Below are 20,037 nucleotides of genomic sequence, written 5' to 3'. Positions count from 1 at the left end.
TCCAAAAGGAGATTAACTTGTAGATTTCTCTTTTGTGTACTCTTTACACTCTTTATCAGGTTTTGGTATCGTAGCCATTTATTTTAAAACCAGCCTTTTACCTCATACAAAACAGAAGGATTACTGGTGAAAAAGCCTTGAGGGCAACCACCTGAAATGGCCTTAAGGAGCGGTGGGGGGGTGGGGGTGGGGCGGAACAAGGCTCACAACACTGGTTTGTCTACTTTTGAGAAAATTTGCAACACTATACTCTTCATACTTTCTTGAATTTGCAAGCTATTCCAAGTATTATGGATTTGCTTTTCTTTCTGATAAATACATGAACTTTCTTTCAATGACAATGACCTTAGCATTGTTATACATGAACCAGAACACTTAAAAACTCCTATTTCAGAAAATGGGGGAAGGACTGGGGAAAGGGCTCTAATCCTTCACTTCTGTCTCTAGTTCAGCTGGGCTGGTCTTCTCACTGATAATTACTATCACCACTCTATTCCTGCTGTTGCACTTTGGTTTAATGTTGTTTCCTTCATTTGTCTTTCCTCATGGGTGCTTCATTCATCCCACTACCTACTCTTCTTCAAAGCCCAGTTTAAATTCCCCTGCTCCTTAATATGACTAATTCAGCCCATTCAACCTACCACATACTTTCATCTGCTATTGTACTCAAAGTTTGGCTGCACATTCTAGCCATAATCTCAAATTGTTTCAAGAATGCTACTTTTCTTTCTTAGGCGCTGTGGTTAGCTCCCTGAGGGCAAGGACCTTATCTTAAAATTTTGCTGTGCATTTTCCATTGTATTTAGTGCTGTGAGTAATTACATTCAGTGCATACTTGCAAGGTATATTTGACTAAACACATCCATCACAGTTATTCATTTAGTAAATGAGATAATGAGAAGTCAAGTGCTTGCCAAAGGTAAATCATTACTATTAATTCCCTCATTCATCATACATGTACAGCAGCCTCAGGGGCTAGGGAACCTAGAATTGCAGTTTTAATTTCACCTCAGATCTCTCCATTTTGGAGCCAGCCATGAAGTTTAGATTCACCTAGGGCTCAACACTATCAGCCCAGGACTACGTTTACCGGTCCCCTATCCAGAGTGGACCAGGTTACCTTATCCGAGAATAAACCCAAACTGTTGAAACTCAAATGACAAGATACTGTTTGCTCATGAATTCAGTAAGTCTTCTTTGTTAATTGTTGAAACCCAAATCTTTCTGTCTGCAGGAGGGGTATAGCTGCTAGGACATAACTTTGCCAAGTGGCAATGTGTAGTCCTATATAGAAAAATGAATATTCTTTATTTTAGTCGGTTACGTCGAACCTTTCAATTTTTTTAACTTTAGGATTATCTTAGTTTCAGAGGAATTTTAACAGAATAATTTACCTACTTTTTCCAAAAATATTGAGTATTTGAGTTTCCCCGAGGGCATCTGGGGTTGACGAAGTGCTGCCAGCACACCTTTGAAGATCACTTTACAACTGTGGGAAAACTCACCGAGCTGTTTTCGTTGACCCCGCCATTTCCAAGTTGCTATATTGCTGCAGGGAGCTGGCACAGCCCTGCTCTTTCTCAATTCCCTCTTCTCCTCATCCTTTCAAAGCCCAAATCCGCCCTGTGAGAATACGGAAACAAGGCTGGAGCCCAGGGAGGGCAAGGGGGGGAGGGGTTATTTAGAGTCACAGGGGAAGAGCAAGCAGTTAGACATTTTTCACTCTCCCTCACACTCTCTAGGGCCATAGAGTTCTGTTTCTGAAGTTGGAAGCGTGGGGGCGGTCGGCCGCGTTTTCAACTTGGCCTAAAATTAGGAGTCCACACTGCAGGGGAGAGGAACTTCGCTGCCCCGCGACCAACCTGAGCGTCTGGTTAGCCAGAACACTAAAAGCCAGGCCCTAGGCACCGGTTGTCATGGGAACCGGGGCGCTGGTCTCCCCGGCGACCTCGTCCCTAGGGAGGGGGCGGAACTGGAGGCCGGGAGGACCAATGGGGCGGAGGGGAGCGCCCGGTCGCGGATCGCTCTCCTCCTAGAGCCCGGGAAGGCTTTTGAGTGACAGGAACGGGGGCGGGGCCGGCGCGGGTGGCTGAGGTGGAGCCCGTGCTGTGCTAGTAGCTCCCGCGGCGGTGGTGCGGCGAGGCTCACACACCATGATCACCGCCCCTAGAGACCGTCTTGCGGGCGCGCGGCACTCCCTAGCTCCCTGGTCCGCCTCAGCCCCCTCGGCAGCACTCGGAGTCGGCTGCAGCAGTTGAGCCGCCCCTCGCCAGAGGGTTTGGCGAAGCTCTGGGAGGCGCGCGGAGCACAGGAGGGCGGAGAGGGTGCTCCAGTGCTCGGGGGTCAGGCGGTCGGCCGGGGTCGCCGCTGGAGGGGCGTTTCCGAGGCGTGGAGGAGGAGGAGATGCTGCTCCTCTTCTCCCCCTCCCCAGGCTCCTTCTTCAGCTCCTTCGGCCCACGCCCGCAGCCGCTTGGCGGAGAGGAGGTGGTGGCTCTCGGCGCCCGAGGCTGCTGCCGGCGGCCCGCCCCGACGCCGCGTCGGCTCAGCCCTTGCCTCGCGCTCCAGTAGCAGGACCAGGTCTCCGGACGAGCGGGTAAGGACGAAGAGCAGCCCTGGGCTCTTGGTATGGATATGCGGTAGTGGGAAACAAAGTACACCACGCTCCCTGTCCTCCTCTCCCAGCTTTTGCTCTGGCCCCTGAAACCCAACTCCTCTGTTGCCCTGGTGGGGAAGGAACTTTTCTTTGGTTTTCGTGGTGAGGTGGCTGGGGTGGGGAAGGATGAGATGAAATTTCATTGTGAATTAGGTAGACCCACCTTCTCCGCGGAGGAAAGCCGGATTCTTGAGACTGAAACCCCAGAGGGGGAGTAAGAGATTGCGAGGTAGTAGGGAGTGACATCGCCCCATCTTGCTAGTACAGCTCTGCGCTGTGCGTGCTGTGGGAAGGGATCCCGAAGTCTGTTTCTAATTTCTGTAAAGGACTGTGGACATGGTGTGGTTAGAGGCCGCCCAGAAGAATGTGTATATGTAAGGGCTCAGGGAAGAGGGGGTGGGAAGGGAGGAAGAGGGGCAGAGGGAGAGACACTCCCTGATGCAAGCTCTTTAATTGCTTTTCTTATCCCTGCCTCAGTTAAATCCCCCACCCCCACCCCCACCCCGCCTTTGCTCATTGCTGGATTCTGAGTACAGAAAGTTGGAAAGCTAAAGTTTGCTAAAGTCGAGTAAGTTCTTACAAAGTTTAATTGCCCTATGTTGTGAATATATTGGAGAAGGGGGGATGGGGAGAAATACTACGACTAAAATAGATTTGTAGCAATACAGTTTTCATTGGCCTTATACATATATGATTGACACCTCCACACACTTCCAACTAATCTCTTCGACAGCCTTGTGTTAGGTTCGTTTAATTGCATCTTTGAAACAACAAACGCGGTGACTTCATAGGGAGCTGCCTGGAGCTGAGTTTACCTCTCAGAAAATGGGGCAATCGGGTTTGTTTTCAAGGCGGGGACCTAAACAAAATGTAGGACACCTGATCTGCGGGATGAAGGGCACTGGTAACTAATTAGCAAGACTTAAAATTTTACATCTATAGAGTTTTACTGAAGGATGGGAAAATAAAGCAAAGTCGCTGTATTATTAAACAAGTGTTGGTATTTTCCCAAAATCGTGATGACTGGGTTAGCAGGATCAGAGTGAAAACTTGCATCATGCTCACTAGTTGCTTTTGGTGGTGCTTTGATAAACATTATTTCTCCTTTTAATATCATTAGTATTTTTTATTACGTCTATGCTTTTATTGATTCAGTAAATTCATACAGAGGCGAACGAAATGCTTTTTTAACCAATTCTAAATTTATTATACTTTTCCATAATAACATTGTGTCCTAACTTTGATGTTCTAGAGGCTTTGTGGGAGTATGTGTGGGGGAGAAGGTAGGATGGAAGCTGGAATTAAGGTTAGAAAAATATCTATGGTTAGTTATTAAGAAAAGATTAATTTGTAGTGACTTTCACTTTTACAATTAGAGAATTATGACTTTTACCATTATTTAGGTCTGTCTTTTGAATTTACATTTGTGCCACCAAAATGTTTACTTCATGTAAAGCTACTTAGTTTTTGGAGGGTGATTACTAGCATCCAAAAATATTTATAAATAATTTTTCATGTCACACAAATACACAAACTGTTAAAACCAATGCCAATTTAAAGGATGAATTTGGGCACTGTAATAGGGATTAAAAACTGTAGAACTTACATTATCTTTAACTGGAGGCCTTCCTCCAATGCAGGAAGTGAGTGTGAGAATTGGCTAATCAGTTGTTTCTGTGTAGATAATAGGTATCATTCTTTAAAAAAAAATGGAGTTTGTGTATTCTTTATTATTAAGAAAAAACAGGTCTAATCCTTGCTTTGTTCCACTTTTAATAGGCTAAGGATTGGATGGGGGAGCATTGTAGCTTCTCTTATCAATTGAGTATATTTTTTTCCAGCTCATCAAATTGCCCAGCCTCAAACATATGGGGGGCAGGGGCGGGGCGGGTAGGACTACTGGGGATAAGCTACCGCTGCTGCTTCCTCTTTTTTGACAAGAGTTTGTAATTTTTAAATAAATTATGAAACATTTTTTGGAGTATAATTAAATAGTAATTAATACCATTTGAAATTGAAAAGAAACACTACCATACACTAAGCCGGTGCATTTATGAGTTAATCCTGTCAATGTATTCTTATTTTGGAATATGCTATGGGAGAAGTCTGTGCCATTAATTAGAACAATGAGCTGAAGGTATTCTTTCGTGCCTCAGATGTAAATAAATGTGACTCATTTGTGTTAATGTCACTTTACAGGGTAGGGGCCTGAAAAAGGAGAAAAGATACTGAGTCTTAGGATAGAAGGATTAGTGCTGATAGGTAGGGAGTGGGGGTCTGTTGCTTTGGATTTACCTTTTTTTTTTTTCCTTAGAACCTTTCTCCCCTAATTTGAAAATTAAGGTGGGTTGAACAACTCAGGAACTGAATTTTTAAAAGATTTCTCTTAATGAGTAAATTAATGTAAGACTTTCAGTGGCCTAGGTTAAAATAAAAGTTCTACACTCAGTGTAAATATATCAAAACTACGGTCTGCAAACTGCTCTGTGAGGAGTTCCAATAATCCTTTAAGTGGAGGGGGTAAAATGAAAAAGTCTTTAAAACCCCTGTCTTATTCCTGTTTAGTGTCAGGCAGCTGTGAATAAGCATCTTGTTCTATCCTGTCCGAAGAATGTGTGACTATACCTAATAGCTTATGAGGCAGTAGGAGACCAATTGTTTAAGTTCTTAGGATAAAAGGCAACTACTCCTAAATGGTCTAGTGTAGCGGCTGGTGTAGATTTGAACCATAGACAAACCTGTTTTTCCCAGGGTTTGCCATCAGATACCTGGATAATGCTGGAACAGGGACTGGTTAAGCACCTGTTTTAGTATGTTTGCCTTATCCTGTGCTCCACCACTGAATCCTGCTTTTTCTTTCTTTTTCTTTTCCTTTTTTTTGTTTGATTCCAGTGTGAAAATTTACTGAAACAAACTTCCCCAGGGAGAATCCTTCTGCTGTAGAGTGTGGACTTTACTGTTTGACAAACATATGTCCAGTCCTAGGGAATATCTTTAAATCTACTTTCCACATCTGTAAATAAATTAATAATATATACCTCCCAAGATATGTTGAGGATGAAATTAAATAATATACATGAAATTGGCAAAGGCAAGTTGGCACTTAATATTTAGTTTATTTCCTTCCTTTCTAATTTCTTTTACATAATTGAATAACATTCAGTGATAATAAAAATCTATGATTGGGGGCACCTGAGTGGCTCCGTCGGTTGAGCGTCTGCCTTCGGCTCGGGTCATGATCCCAGGGCCCTGGGATCGAGCCCCGCATCGGGCTCCCTGCTCAGCGGAGAGCCTGCTTCTCCCTCTCCCTCTGCCTGCCATTCTATCTGTGCGCTCTCTCTCTCTCTCTGTCAAATAAATAAATAAAATCTTTTAAAAAAAAAAAAGATTGTATAACCCAAATCACTTCTGAATGTTTAGAATGTGTAGCTCATATTTAGCCCTTAGGTGTTTTGACTTGAATTTGGGTTGTCAAAGGCCCTCTTTGCCTACCAGCAAAGAAATGTCTTAGTACTGCGTCTATGCTTAATAAACAGTTTCTCATTTTCTTTCTAGTTTAGTAATACTCAACTCTGGCTCTATGTTAGAATCTCCAGGGTAGCTTTAAAAAGCTTTTATGCCCAGGACTCAACCCAAACCAATTAAGCCAAAAGCTTGGGGGGATGAGACCCAGGCATCCATATTTTTGGAAGCTCCCAAAGAAAATTACAACTTGGAGCCAACTTGTGAACCAATATTCTAGTCCTGTCTAGAAAATGAGTACAGAAAATTTGTCCCCACAAATGCAGCAACATTTTTATATTGTGTCATAGTCCTTTCGTCTTCATTAAAGTCATAAGAATTAAAAAAAAAATTTTTTTCAGAAGCATCTATGTATATGCCCATTTACAAAACTTTTACTATTTGAATCAGAATTTAAGGTACGAATATTTCCCTCTACTTCTTTAGTGCTGCACTGTCCAATGTTGTAGTCCAGATACATGTGGCTAAATTTACATTAATTAAATGAAATTTAAGATTCAATTTCTTATTCCCACTAACCATATTTGAAGTGCTCAGTAGCTGCTTGTGGCTAGTAGCTGCTGTATCGGACAGCTCAGATATGGAACATTTCTGTAATCACAAAATTCTGTATTACCTGAAGGATTTTTTAAAAATTTTAATTTTTTACTGTAGTATAGTTGATATACTACCTAGAGGTTTTGAAATTTATATTCCATTTTCTCATCATCTGAAGTGGGTGTGTATATTCATTTCCCTTAGATTTATAATTTAAAATATAATATTTCTTATAGTTTTTTTTTTAAAGATTTTATTTATTTTCCGACAGAGAGAGAGAGTGAGAGAGATAGCGAGAGCAGGAACACAAGCAGGGGGAGTGGGAGAGGGTGAAGCAGGCTCCCTGCAGAGCATGGAGCCCAATGCGGGGCTCTACCCCAGGACCCTGGGATCACGACCTGAGCAGAAGGCAGATGCCCAATGACTGAGCCACCCAGGCGCCCCTATAGTTTTTTTTCTAATGTGGAGAAATACCACATATTTGATGCTTATATTACATCTTTCCTCAATCTGCTATACCTAGTTACAAGGTTTTCCTTTTCAAAGTTAACTCAGAGGTGGAACTTCAGTGTACTTGTGTGCATTATTTGTATCAGTATGCCCTGAATCTAACCGATGACTTAATTGCCCTTGTGTACTCCCAACAGTTTCAGGTTGGGAAATAGAGAACGTCATCATTTCAATTCAAGTGTTGGAATTTGATTCAAGGTTTTTCTATCTGGTGAAGGTGTTTTTGTTTTTTGTTAGTTTGTTTTTCTTTTAGTTATAGAAACTCTTAGTTGTCATATGATATGATTCAATTTCCCAGCAGAAAACCATTATATTAGTTTTAACATGAACATACAGATGCATGAGAGACTTTATTCTTTCCCACAAGGGAAAGTATCCCCTTCAACAAAGTATGAGGTTCCTAAACAATTTGAGGTGGTTGGAAGCTAATTCTATGTCATGAATTTTATTGGTGTTTACCACTTGTTAACTACTTATGCACAGCTTAGAAGAAACTATGATGTGTGTAGTCCATCTCATTTTTTTTTTAAAGGTTTTATTTATTTGACAGAGAGAAAGACAGCCAGAGAGGGAACATAAGCAGGCGGAGTGGGAGAGGGAGAAGCAGACTCCCTGCTGAGCAGGGAGCCCGATGCCGGGGGCTCGATCCCAGGACCCTGGGATCATGACCTGAGCCGAAGGCAGACGCTTAACGACTGAGCCACCCAGGCGCCCCTAGTCCATCTCATTTTTATACCACCCCCCCAAACACCTAAAATATCAGTTTTCTTTATTGGTTTAGTGTGTTCTGAGTAGACATGGAAACAAATCATTTTCAATTAAAAGTATTTTTTTTTCTATTGGTAGATGGTACATTTCTTTTTACATAAACACATGCTTTTTTTACCTACTGGGGTCAGACAAGTTGCATCCAGGATAATGAGAGTTCTTTTGAAAGGATGCCTGATGGAATGTTTTGTATACAATATTGTTTTCATGTTTTGAAGCTTTTCCACTTAGCTCTAATGTAGTCTGTGGAAGAAAAATGAAACTTTCTTGTTGAATAACTTAAATTAAGGTTAGAATGATTATGTAACTTGAGAATGTGGTAGAAATATTCAAAGTTGGTGTTTTTTGTTTGTTTCTTTTTGGGGTTTTTTGGGAAGAAAGATAGAGCCTGGGAATTTTTTAAAATTAGGGAACGCTTTTAAGAAACTTAGTTTCTCTCAGCACTGCTAAGTATTACTTAATGCACTTTTTCTGTAATTTTTAAAATAAACATTTAAATTATTAAGAGATGATTATTTTAGGTCTTAGTGTAGTCAGATATCTCTTCTAGAGAACATTATGTAATTCAGTTTTGAAGTGAAAAAAATCAGCATTTTGGTACAGGAATTTCCCTCATTGTAAGGTTTTCATTTATTCCCTCCTCAGTGTCTTTCATATTCTTGACCTGTGCTGAGATGTAATTTTATGGAATTATTTGAACATAGTATAATTCATCCTTCACACAATCTGCCTTAATTTTATTCTGATGCTAATATCTATACTTAGCTTAAGGTATAAGTGTCAGGCAGTATTTCAAATTTATATAACGTAGCTCCATTTTCTAAGTATTGTGTGAAAATCTACCAAAGCTAAAATAGCTGTACTTCATGAAAGCTAGAATAGATGTTTTGTTAAAACAAAAAACAAAACAAAACCCTGATAGTTAAAAAAAAATACAGATAGATATAGATACCTATATCTATCTATATATATAATATAATAGAAAACTTAGTTCAGGAATGATCAATTATCAAACTAAGAGAGATAAAACTGTATTGTAGATATGTATCATTCAATTGAGTTCAATCAGAACTTCGAAATTCTGGCACTGCTTTGAGGTGTATACAAATGAATAGCAAAAATGAAATGTGTTATTACATAGTACCCAGCAATACTGGTAACTTCAGTTATAATTCAAGTCAGCATACCCTCCAACACTCATATAATACAATTCTTTCACTTACAATGAAAAATCTAGACTGTATTGTCCATTATTAAAATTTAATAGGAATTTCCTTTAATCTTTAAATAAAAGAAAATATTTTATTTTATTTTTTATTTATTTATTTTTTTAAAGATTTATTTATTTGAGAGAGCGAGAATGAGAGAGAGAGAGAGTACATGAGAGGGGGGAGGGTTAGAGGAAGAAGCAGGCTCCTCGCCGAGCAGGGAGCCCGATGCAGGACTCGATCCCGGGACTCCAGGATCATGACCTGAGCCGAAGGCAGTCGCTTAACCAACTGAGCCACCCAGGCGCCCCAAAAGAAAATATTTTAATGTGGCCACGTAATATATCATACTCATTGTGTAACTGAAGACCATACTGAGTTATGTTTTTGAGTAGGAATGCATCTGAATCTTTCTCAGTGTTTATGTTAGTACATCAAGACTTTTTTTTTTTTTTTAAGATTTTATTTATTTGCGAGAGAGACAATGAGAGACAGAGAGCATGAGAGGGAGGAGGGTCAGAGGGAGAAGCAGACTCCCTGCTGAGCAGGGAGCCTGACATGGGACTCGATCCCGGGACTCCGGGATCATGACCTGAGCCAAAGGCAGTCGCTTAACCAACTGAGCCACCCAGGCGCCCCAGTACATCAAGACTTCTAACTTCAAAGGAATTTTAAGATTGTATTGAGATACTAAGATTTAATTGAAAAATGAGTGATACTGTTCTTCCACCTAAATGGATACTAAAGAATCACTGTTGGTGAGCCAAGCTAGCTGAGTGTTTTTCTAGTAGCTGTATTGATGAATCAGGACCAATCTGACCACATTCTGATGTCCAGTTCCCTTTCTAATTGTTCTTTATTCAGTAAATATACATTGAATACCTGTTATCTGCCAGTACCTCTGTGAGGCATAGAAGGGACACATTTCTAAGACAGCAGATAAGTGGAATAATCTCTGGACACATAGCTTTAATTACTTGAATTCATGCCAACTAAGCCCATCTATTGACAGGATATATTGACATAGAACAGCTGTGAAGATAAAATTAAACAACATGTAAAATTGCCTTGTAAAACTTTGCAAACACATGTGTACCTATCTGAGTATATATGAATTGTTTTTAGATGCAGCTGTGCATGGTACTGACCACTCTTGCTTGATTTAGAGAGACAGAATAGCATGGTATTTAGAGCATAGACTCTGGAGCTAGTCTGCTTGGGTTTTGATTTCTTTCTTTCTTTTTTTCTTTAAGATTTTATTTATTTATGTGACAGAAAGAGGGAGAGAGCACAGCAGGGGGAGCAGTAAAAGGAGAGGGAGAAGCAGGCTCCCCACTGAACAGGCAGGGAGCCTGATGCTGGGGGTGGGGGGTGGATCTCGATCCCAGATCTCTGGGATCATGACCTGAGCCAAAGGCAGACACTTAACCATCTGAGCCACCAAGGCACCCCTGGGTTTTGATTTCTGAATATGATTTAGTTTTAGTTTGTGTAAGTTTCTTAACCTCACTGTACTTTAATTTCCTTATCTGCAAAATGAAGATAATGATCAGGCCTCTTACGGGATTTTTTTAAGGACCAAATGAGTTAATACACATAAGCACTTAGAGCAGTGCCTAATGCAAACTAAGTATTTAATAAATATTAGCTGTTATTATTTTTGGTATACTCTGATTTATAAGAGGTTTATTTGTTTTGTTTGTTTTAACACTGGGTAAAGGTAATACATGAACTTAAATGTACTTTTTTGTTTCAGTTTATGGCACTACTTTGTTCCTTGGGTTACATGTTTCTTCCACTTATTACTTGAACTTATGTGATGTGTGCCTGATTTTTATACACTTAGTGGAACTTGTAAAAATAAATGTCATTCTCTTCAAACTATTCATTTTTAGAACATTACATCTCCTGTTTGGAGTTACTTTTAAAACATACAGCATGGTGTTTTGGTTTTTTTTTAAGATTTTTATTTATTCATGAGAGACAGAGAGAGAAAGAGAGAGAGGCAGAGGGAGAAACAGGCTCCCTGCTGAGCAAGGAGCCTGATGCGGGACTGGATCCCACGACCCTGGGATCATGACCTGAGCCAAAGGCAGATGCTTAAACCATTTGAGCCACTCAGGCGCCCTACAGCATGTTTTTTTGAATCTCCTTTTTGGTGCCAGACCTATTTGAGAGTAGGTTTGATTCAATTAAATAATAGATGTGTTATTGTTTAAGAAAGGTGAGTGTTTAAGGAGTATAATTTGAATTAAAATGAAAAATGCTTATACGGTAAAAGGAGTGATTTTTAAAATATGGCTCTAAACGTAATTAAAAAAGAGAGTCCCAGAAATGTTTCTTTTTTTTTTTTAAGATTTTATTTATTTGCACGAGAGAGAATGAGAGACAGAGAGCATGAGAGGGAGGAGGGTCAGAGGGAGAAGCAGACTCCCTGCTGAGCAGGGAGCCTGACATGGGACTCGATGCTGGGACTCCGGGATCATGACCTGAGCCGAAGGCAGTCGCTTAACCAACTGAGCCACCCAGGCGCCCCCCAGAAATGTTTCTGATATTATGTTTGAGGACAAGGTTATGTATCCTTCTAAAGTATCTATTTTGAAAGATAACACTCTCGGATATATAAATTCTAGTGTATTTAAATGTACATGTTCACAAACTCACAAACACACAGAGCTATTATCTAATATTTGTAAATCTTATGTTGCTGTGCTCCTGGGAATATTGTATAGCATAAACTAAAATTGTTTAGAATATATTTTTGGGCACTCTTCCCTAACTAATACTGTGAACACATTTAGAATCTTTAATATGCTAATATACCTTATTAATCTCCCAGATGATATATATATATATATATAATTTTTCATTTATTTGTCAATAATTATAGAATTCATAATACATATCTTAGCATCTGATAATAGGAGCACTGATTTGAGAAATGCTACCTGCAATATTCTTTGTGCTTGCCCTATCCAAGACCAATGCAGTGAATTATTTTGCTTTTTCCAGTAGAAATTGCATAGGATTGCTAGTACAAGAGACCTAAATACAGTGTACAAGGTACAATGGCCTAAAGAAGGTAGGGATTTATTTTTCTCTAACATATCACAAAATCCAAGCATAATACTCCAGATCAAGCATGGCAGTTTCAAGACATGGTAGTGAACTCAGACATCTTTTTTCTTTTCTATCTCCTTGATGCATGGCTTTCATCCTCAAGATGGCCTGTGGTCACAAAATGACTGCCAGCATTCTGTTCAAAATGTGTTGTCTTTCTAGGCAGGCAGAATATGGAAGAAATGGGGAAAATGGCAGAAAAGGTGTGCCTTCCAGATGAGTCAGATCCTTTCAAAAAGTTTTCTTGGAAGGCTTACCTAGTGACTTCTATTTATACTGGCCACCCCTACTTGCAATGGAAGCTGGGAATTCTAGTTTTTCTGGATACTTGGCTATCCCAAAACTAATTAAGGAGAATAGATATTGGGGATTCAGTTATTGTTTTTGCCAGAGTTCCTAACATCTGATCTCCATTTGTTTCCAGTTTAGTGGATTTTCGTTGTAGTATGCATAGATAAATTATAGACCATATGCTAGGTTTTGGGGATGGAAGGGAGCTTGGTTTTATTGACTTGCCACTTGATATTTAACACATAAATAATGCTAATTAAAGTGCCTTGACCTAGAGGATATTTGAGAAACTGGATTTACTCTCTTCAGGCTGGATCATGGCCATTAAGATTATTTGGTACTTTTATACTTTGTATTGTTTGATATTTAATTCCTTGTAATAATATGTCTTCACACAATTTTTAGTATTTGAGCTACCCTTGACATTTTAAATTGAGTTATTGTTGATCTTTAGCAAAACAAAGTTAATGTATTTATATTCATTTTTAAGTGTTTAGCTTTTGTGAAAACTATAGCTAGGTAGTGTTATGATTTATTTATTCACATTCAGGCATAAATTAGGAAGTAGAGTGTAGTAGAAAGAACACAGAGTTTTGTTTTTTTAAGATTTTATTTATTTATTTTGACAGAGAGACAGAGAGAGGGGGAACACAAGCAAGGGGAGTGGGAGAGGGAGAAGCAGGCTTCCTGCCAAGCAGAGAGCCCAATGTGGGGCTCAATCCCAGGACCCTGGGATCACGACCCGAACTGAAGGCAGACGCCTAACGACTGAGCCACCCAAGCGCCCCAAGAACACAGAGTTTAAATTTAGATAGTCTTTGGTTTGCATTTAGCTCTTTCCGTAATTAGAGTCATTGGATAAGAAATTTAATCTTGGGTCTGATCTGTAAAATGGAAATAGTAATACCTACCTCATAAGGTTTTGTGAATTTTATTTCTGAGTTATTACACATACAAAATGATTGGGTCCACTGATTCAGTTTACAAGAATTCTTTACCTTTCACTTCCCTCTTCAGCTATGTATATATTGGGGGGAAATAGCAGCCAGAAATATGATTAATAATCATAAGACAAAAGCATGGTTTATCTCTTTATCACCCAAATTTTAGCCTCTCTGGTATACATTGTCTTGATTAGGTCATTGACTGTGTCTTGGTTATCAGATTGTTTTTTATGTAAGATGTTTTTATTTATTTTATTTATTATTGCTATTGTTTTTTAAAGATTTATTTATTTACTTATTTTAGAGAGAGAACGGGCGAGGGAGATTAGAATCTCAAGCAGATGCTGCACTAAGCGTGGAACCTGGGCGGGGCTTGATCTCACAACCTGAGATCACTACCTGAGCCAAAACCAAGAGTTGGGTGCCTAACTGATTGCCCCACCCAGGTGCCCCTATATAAGATCTTTTTAGGGCGCCTGGGTGGCTCAGATGGTTAAGCGTCTGCCTTCGGCTCAGGTCATGATCCCAGGGTCCTGGGATCGAGTCCCACATCGGGCTCCCTGCTCCTTGGGAGCCTGCTTCTCCCTCTGCCTCTCTCTCTCTCTGTCTCTCATGAATAAATAAATAAAATCTTTAAAAAAAAAAAAAAGATCTTTTTAGATATGGTAGATACATATAGGTCATGATAAGACTAAAATGGTTGACATTTTAAAGGAAATAAAGTGAGCAAATCTGACATATCCCTTTGAATATGTGAAAAATATGGAAATTGGTAGAAAAAAATACCCACAGGATTGTTTGACTACAGTTAAAATAACAACAATTAGAAATATTTTGGGCGCCTGGGTGGCTCAGTTGGTTAAGCGACTGCCTTCGGCTCAGGTCATGATCCTGGAGTCCCGGGATCGAGTCCCACATCGGGCTCCCTGCTCAGCAGGGAGTCTGCTTCTCCCTCTGACCCTCCTCCCTCTCATGCTCTCTGTCTCTCATTCTCTCTCTCGCAAATAAATAAAAAATTAAAAAAAAAAAAAAAGAAATATTTTATAAGTAATACAAATTTATTTTTGTCTTGAATGTCTTGGTTTTTGTCTAAACAAATTATATAGCTGTAAAGTATTTGAATACTGTGTTGAGAATTTTTTTCTGTATTTTGAGAAATACTGAAAAGTGAAAGGAAAATGGTTCCTACCAAAAAAAACTTAAAAAAAATGCAGACAGGAAACCATTAGATATTAGAAAACAATAAATAAGTACAATAACATTTGAAAGAAGAAAGTGTGCCTTGATTCAGTCAGGATTCACTTGGGGGCTAGAGCGTGACACTGTTTTAAAGACATTATTATAAGAATGAGCATGGTGTATCAACAGAATAAAAGATTTTAGTGAGTGAATTCAGGAGAGAGGAGGTGTTTAAAAGGTGCTGAAGTGGGGCGCCTGGGTGGCTCAGTCGTTAAGCGTCTGCCTTCGGCTCAGGTCATGATCCCAGGGTCCTGGGATCGAGCCCCGCATCGGGCTCCTTGCTCCGCGGGAAGCCTTTTTCTCCCTCTCCCCCTGCTTGTGATCCTGCTCTCACTGTGTCTCTCTCTGTCAAATAAATAAATAAAATCTTTAAAAAAAATTAAATTAAATTAAAAAAAAATAAAAGGTGCTGAAGTGACGGTTGGGTGTCTGCCTTTGGCTCAGGTCATGGTCCCAGGGTCCTGGGATCGAGCCCCACGTCGGGCTCCCTGCTCCGTGGGGAGTCTGCTTCTCGAACCTCTCCCACTCCCCCTTCTTGTGCTCTCTCTCTCTCTCTGTCAAATAAATAAAATCTTAAAAATAAATAAATAATAAAAGGTGCAGAAGATGTCATGTGAGAGTGAGAAAAGTATTGGGACTGGGAAGGAAGTGTCTAAAGAGTAAAAGAGCTAGGAAAGTCTAATGTTAAAGAAAGTGCGTTAGGAGAGTCCGTCAGGGAGTACGTGACCAATGGTGCCAGATGTCACAGGGAACCAAAGAAAGATGACTGAAGAAAAGTAGAAGAAAAAGAATGGTATGATCAGTTGAATATTATTACCTTCAAAAGAAGCATTTTACTATACTGATAAAGAGGGGAATAGGAAGGAAATTGAAATGGAGGGTAGCATTTCGTGGCAAAACAGATGAGGGTTTTTTTTTTTTTTTTAAGATTTTATTTATTTGTCAGAGAGGGAGAGGGAGAGAAAGAGAGAGAGGGCACAAGCGGGGGGAGTGGCAGGCAGAGGGAGAGGGAGAAGGAGGCTCCCTGCTGAGCAAGGACCCTGGGATCATACCTGAGCTGAAGGCAGCTGCTTAACCGACTGAGCCACCTGCATGTCCCAAAACAGATGAGATTTGGATGATCTAGGAGATTTCATAGATCAGAAAAAAATTTATTTTTAAGATTGAAGATGGTAAAAGGACAGATTCTGTAAGAAAGGATTTAAAATGCCAGAAAGAGTAAAGCAGTAATTTCCTTTTGTGAGGCTCTGGATGGGAAGGAAAGAGCCCCTGGTAGAATTGTCAGCATTAGTCATAAAGAAAGCAACTTTTCTGCAAGGTTGAAGGGAAGGCTATGAAAATAGATGTGGGCCTATTGATGCATAGAAATGAAAACAAGGTTGTGTAGGAGAATCCACACTTAATGCTATTATCTTCAGAAAGTGCTGTCATAAGGGGCAAGATTACCTGCTTTTAAGTATGGTTTGTGTAGTGGTGAAGAATTGGAGGTTTGAGGAGAGAAGTAGAGGTTAGATAGAGATTGTCATTGCTGGGAAAGTAATGGGAGATTGATGAAGGATTTATAGGCCTTATCAGTTTAAAGTTGAATAATTTGAACAGTGATGGCCTAAATCCATTTCTGCAGAAAATGGAAAGTAAGGTTAAGGATTATTGCAGTCTGTGATGGTCAAATAGAATATGAAGTCTAGAATAACGAGGAAACCTCACTGCAGCTGGGAGGATTGGGTCAAATGGGAAGTAATTTTTCTCAGTTCTTACTGAGCTACGTCAGCTATTGATTGAAAGATATTTATCATTTGTTGCTATCTGCCACTTTAACAAGACAAGGGGACAAAGGATCTTGACTCTAAAGTATGTTTGATGTTCAATTGAAAATGCTTTGTAAATTAGTTACTGCTGGGTTCACTTAATCTGAGATTGGGAATTATATTTAAAATGAGCCATCTAAGCTATAAATTTGGAAAAGGTATTTAAAATAAAAATCTCATCCTGTTGTTTAATGTTCTGCTATAGTAGGGTTATTTATTTGCCACTAGTGTGACTTTCCTGTCAGCTTTTATACTTAATCATTATGATTATAGTTATCTGTAGGATTCAAAATTTAAAATTAATTGGGAATGTTGTCTGCAAATTGCTTTTGCTACAAAAGATTTTTTCAGTCCTTGTCTTAGAAGTTAGCATTATACTTGAAAGATAGCAACTCCTAAAAAGTTTTGAAATAAACCCTTCTTTCCATTTTTAATTCAGATAAATGTTTTATCTGCTATATCAAGTGTGATGTAGGAAGTATAATTTAAAAATATATTTAGTATTTTACCAACTCAGGACTTGCTTTATTCTTTAATTTCTGAAACAATAAAATACTAAACCTCTTGGCTATTTACACATAGTTGATTGATTGGCTAAAGTCACCTAGCTGATTGTTAAGTAGTAAGAAAATTCCATGTAGGCCTCTAAAAATAATGTCTTAGCTGGCCAAATGGGTAAAGGATTAATTGTCATCATCTTGATTAATAAAGTGTACATAAGGGGCATCTGTGTGGCTCAGTCGGTTAGGTGGCTGCCTTTGGTTCAGGTCATGATCTTGGGGTCCTGGGATCAAGCCCCGCATCAGGCTCCCCGCTCAGCCTGGAGCCTGCTTCTCCTTTTCCCTCCACCATCTCCCCCACCCCCACCGACCCAGCTTGTGCTCTGGCTCTATCTCTCTGTCAAATAAATAAATAAAATCTTAAAAAATAAATAGGTGTACATAATGGTGGCTGGTGCACTTTCCTTTTCTACTGCTTTTTGTATTACCAAATAACTATAAGGAAAATAAAAACTAGGAGAATTAATGTTACTCTAGCTTATAAATTACTCCTGGTTCACTTAGCATCCTTTTAAATATATTTGACCTTTAATCATGTGAAAAGACTTAAGAATTTATTCTGTCTGAAGAGAAATAGTTTCTCTTTTCTTTAATTAATTAATTAATTTATTTATTTATATATTTTTTAAAAGATTTTATTTATTTATTTGACAGAGAGAGAGACAGCGAGAGAGGGAACACAAGTAGGGGGAGTGGGAGAGGGAGAAGCAGGCTTCCCGCCGAGCAGGGAGCCCGATGCGGGGCTCGATGCCAGGACCCTGAGATCATGACCCGAGCCGAAGGCAGTCGCCCAACCAACTGAGCCACCCAGGCGCCCCTCTCTTTTCTTTTAAAGGTCTTATTTATTTATGTGAGAGAGAGCACAAGCAGTGGGGAGAGGAAGAAGCAGACTCCCAGCTGAGCCAGGGAGCTGAGCCAGGGAGCCCGCTGCGGGGCTCGATCCCAGGACCCTGAGTTCATGACCCAAGCCCAAGGCAGAGGCTTAACTGATTGAGCCACCCAGGCGCCCCAAGAAGAGAAGTCATTTCAGTGGTGTATGGTATAAACAGTGAAATTCATTTCTTTTTTTTGTTTTGTTTTGTTTTTAAGATTTTACTTATTTATTTGACAGAGAGAGACACAGCGAGAGAGGGAACACAAGCAGGGGGAGTGGGAGAGGGAGAAGCAGGCTTCCTGCGGAGCAGGGAGCCCGATGCGGGGCTCGATCCCAGGACCCTGGGATCATGACCTGAGCCGAAGGCAGACGCTTAATGACTGAACCACCGAGGCGCCCCTGAAATTCATTTCTTATGATTCCATTAAAACTATTATTTAACCTTTATTTTGACTATTTCGACAATCAGCTTTTTAGACTGAACAGTATTTTAAAAATTATATAATGTAGCAGTTTGTAAATATGCATCTGTGCCATCATAATCTGTAGATTAAGCCACTTCCATACAACACCCGGTGCTTGTCACAAGTACATCCTTAATCCCAATCACCCATCCAGCCCATCCCCCACCCACCTCTACTCTGGTAACCATGAGTTTGTTCTCTATAATTAAGAGTCTGTTTCTTAGTTTTCCTCTCTCTTTTTTTTTTCCTTTCACTCATTTTTTGTTACTTAAATTCCACATATGAGTGAAATCATATGCTATTTGTCTTTCTCTGACTTATTTCACTTGGCATTATACTCTCTAGCTCCATCCATGTTGTTGCAAATGGCCGGAGTTTATTCTTTTTTATGGCTGAATAATATTCTGCCGTGTGTGTGTGTGTGAGAGAGAGAGAGAGATTCCCACATCTTCTTTATTCATTCATCAGTTGATGGACACTTGGGCTGCTTCCATAATTTGGCTATTGTAGATAATGCTGCTAATAAACATCAGAGTGCGTGTATCCCTTTGAATTAATATTTTTGTATTCTTTGGGTAAATACAAAAAGAATACAAATATGAAAACTTTAATTTTAGAAAAGACCAAAAAGAAACAAAAATGTTCTAAATGGTGATATGTAAGGGAAAACCAACCTGTTTTAGGAGTTGAAAGTTTAGATTTGAAGAGCTCATGACATATAGAATTTTTCTGTTGAGAAACATTATATTTTACATGAAGATTTTTTTTAAATACAGAAGAGGCTTATTTATTATAATGCATTGAATTCTCTTAGCCAATGCTTTAGACAACTAGAAGATGTACTTTGAGGCTGGGTTATTGTTTTACAAGGATGTTTAGATAATAATGATAATACCCACATTTATAGTGTCCTGCTTAATGTAGTAAAAAGTTTAATTCCTCAAAGTAGCCTTAAGGTGGATACTACTGTTACCTTCATTTTTACAGGTAAGGAAACTGAGGTAGATTTGCCCAAAGTAATATAGACAGTTAAGTGGGAGAGCCAGCATTATGATCTAGTCAGTCTGGTCCCTTAAGCCTGTTTACATTTTAATAGTGAGAATCATTTATAACTTTTAGTTCAGGGTTAGAAGTAATGATCTTATTGAGGTATGGTCATGAAGAATACTTTGACCAGCTTTCCATTCCATTCTTAATGCACTGAAATATTGTCCTTTGGTTTGGTTGACAGCTGTTATTTACAGAGCCCCCAAACTGTTGGTGACTGCTAACAAAGTTTCTTTTCTTCTCCTTTGAATCAGCTCTTTCAGTAGGCTTGCATGCTTTGTATGTGGTGATGTAAAAAGTATCTGATAGGAGAACTCCAAAAGTTTCTAAGATTTAGTTTATCGTGTGGTTTTAAAATTCATTCAAAATATAATTGGTTGGCACTTAACTCTTATTTAGAGAAGTGGAATTTGCATCCTAAAGTTTTTTGAGACATAAAGTTACTTATTAATCCTTTCCTTTAACTGCCGTCGCATATTTTTTCTTTTTGCT

General features: G+C 39.4%; 1 protein-coding gene across 1 annotated transcript in view; it reads left to right on the top strand.

The window, feature by feature from the left end:
- The first annotated feature begins 2,116 nt into the window (after positions 1 to 2,116).
- The window catches only part of PTPN13 (protein tyrosine phosphatase non-receptor type 13), a 203,483-nt gene continuing 185,562 nt past the window's right edge, over positions 2,117 to 20,037 (top strand). Inside the window, exon 1 of the mRNA XM_081813137.1 lies at positions 2,117 to 2,593. The gene's annotated coding sequence lies outside the window, so the exon portion shown is untranslated. The remainder of the gene's footprint in view (positions 2,594 to 20,037) is intronic.

Source organism: Leptonychotes weddellii, chromosome 2, assembly GCF_054177405.1.
Source record: "Leptonychotes weddellii isolate Sample4059 chromosome 2, ASM5417740v2, whole genome shotgun sequence".
Taxonomy (NCBI): domain Eukaryota; kingdom Metazoa; phylum Chordata; class Mammalia; order Carnivora; family Phocidae; genus Leptonychotes; species Leptonychotes weddellii.
The sequence above is the reverse complement of the archived record's forward strand: the minus strand, read 5'-3'. Positions and strand labels throughout refer to the sequence as shown.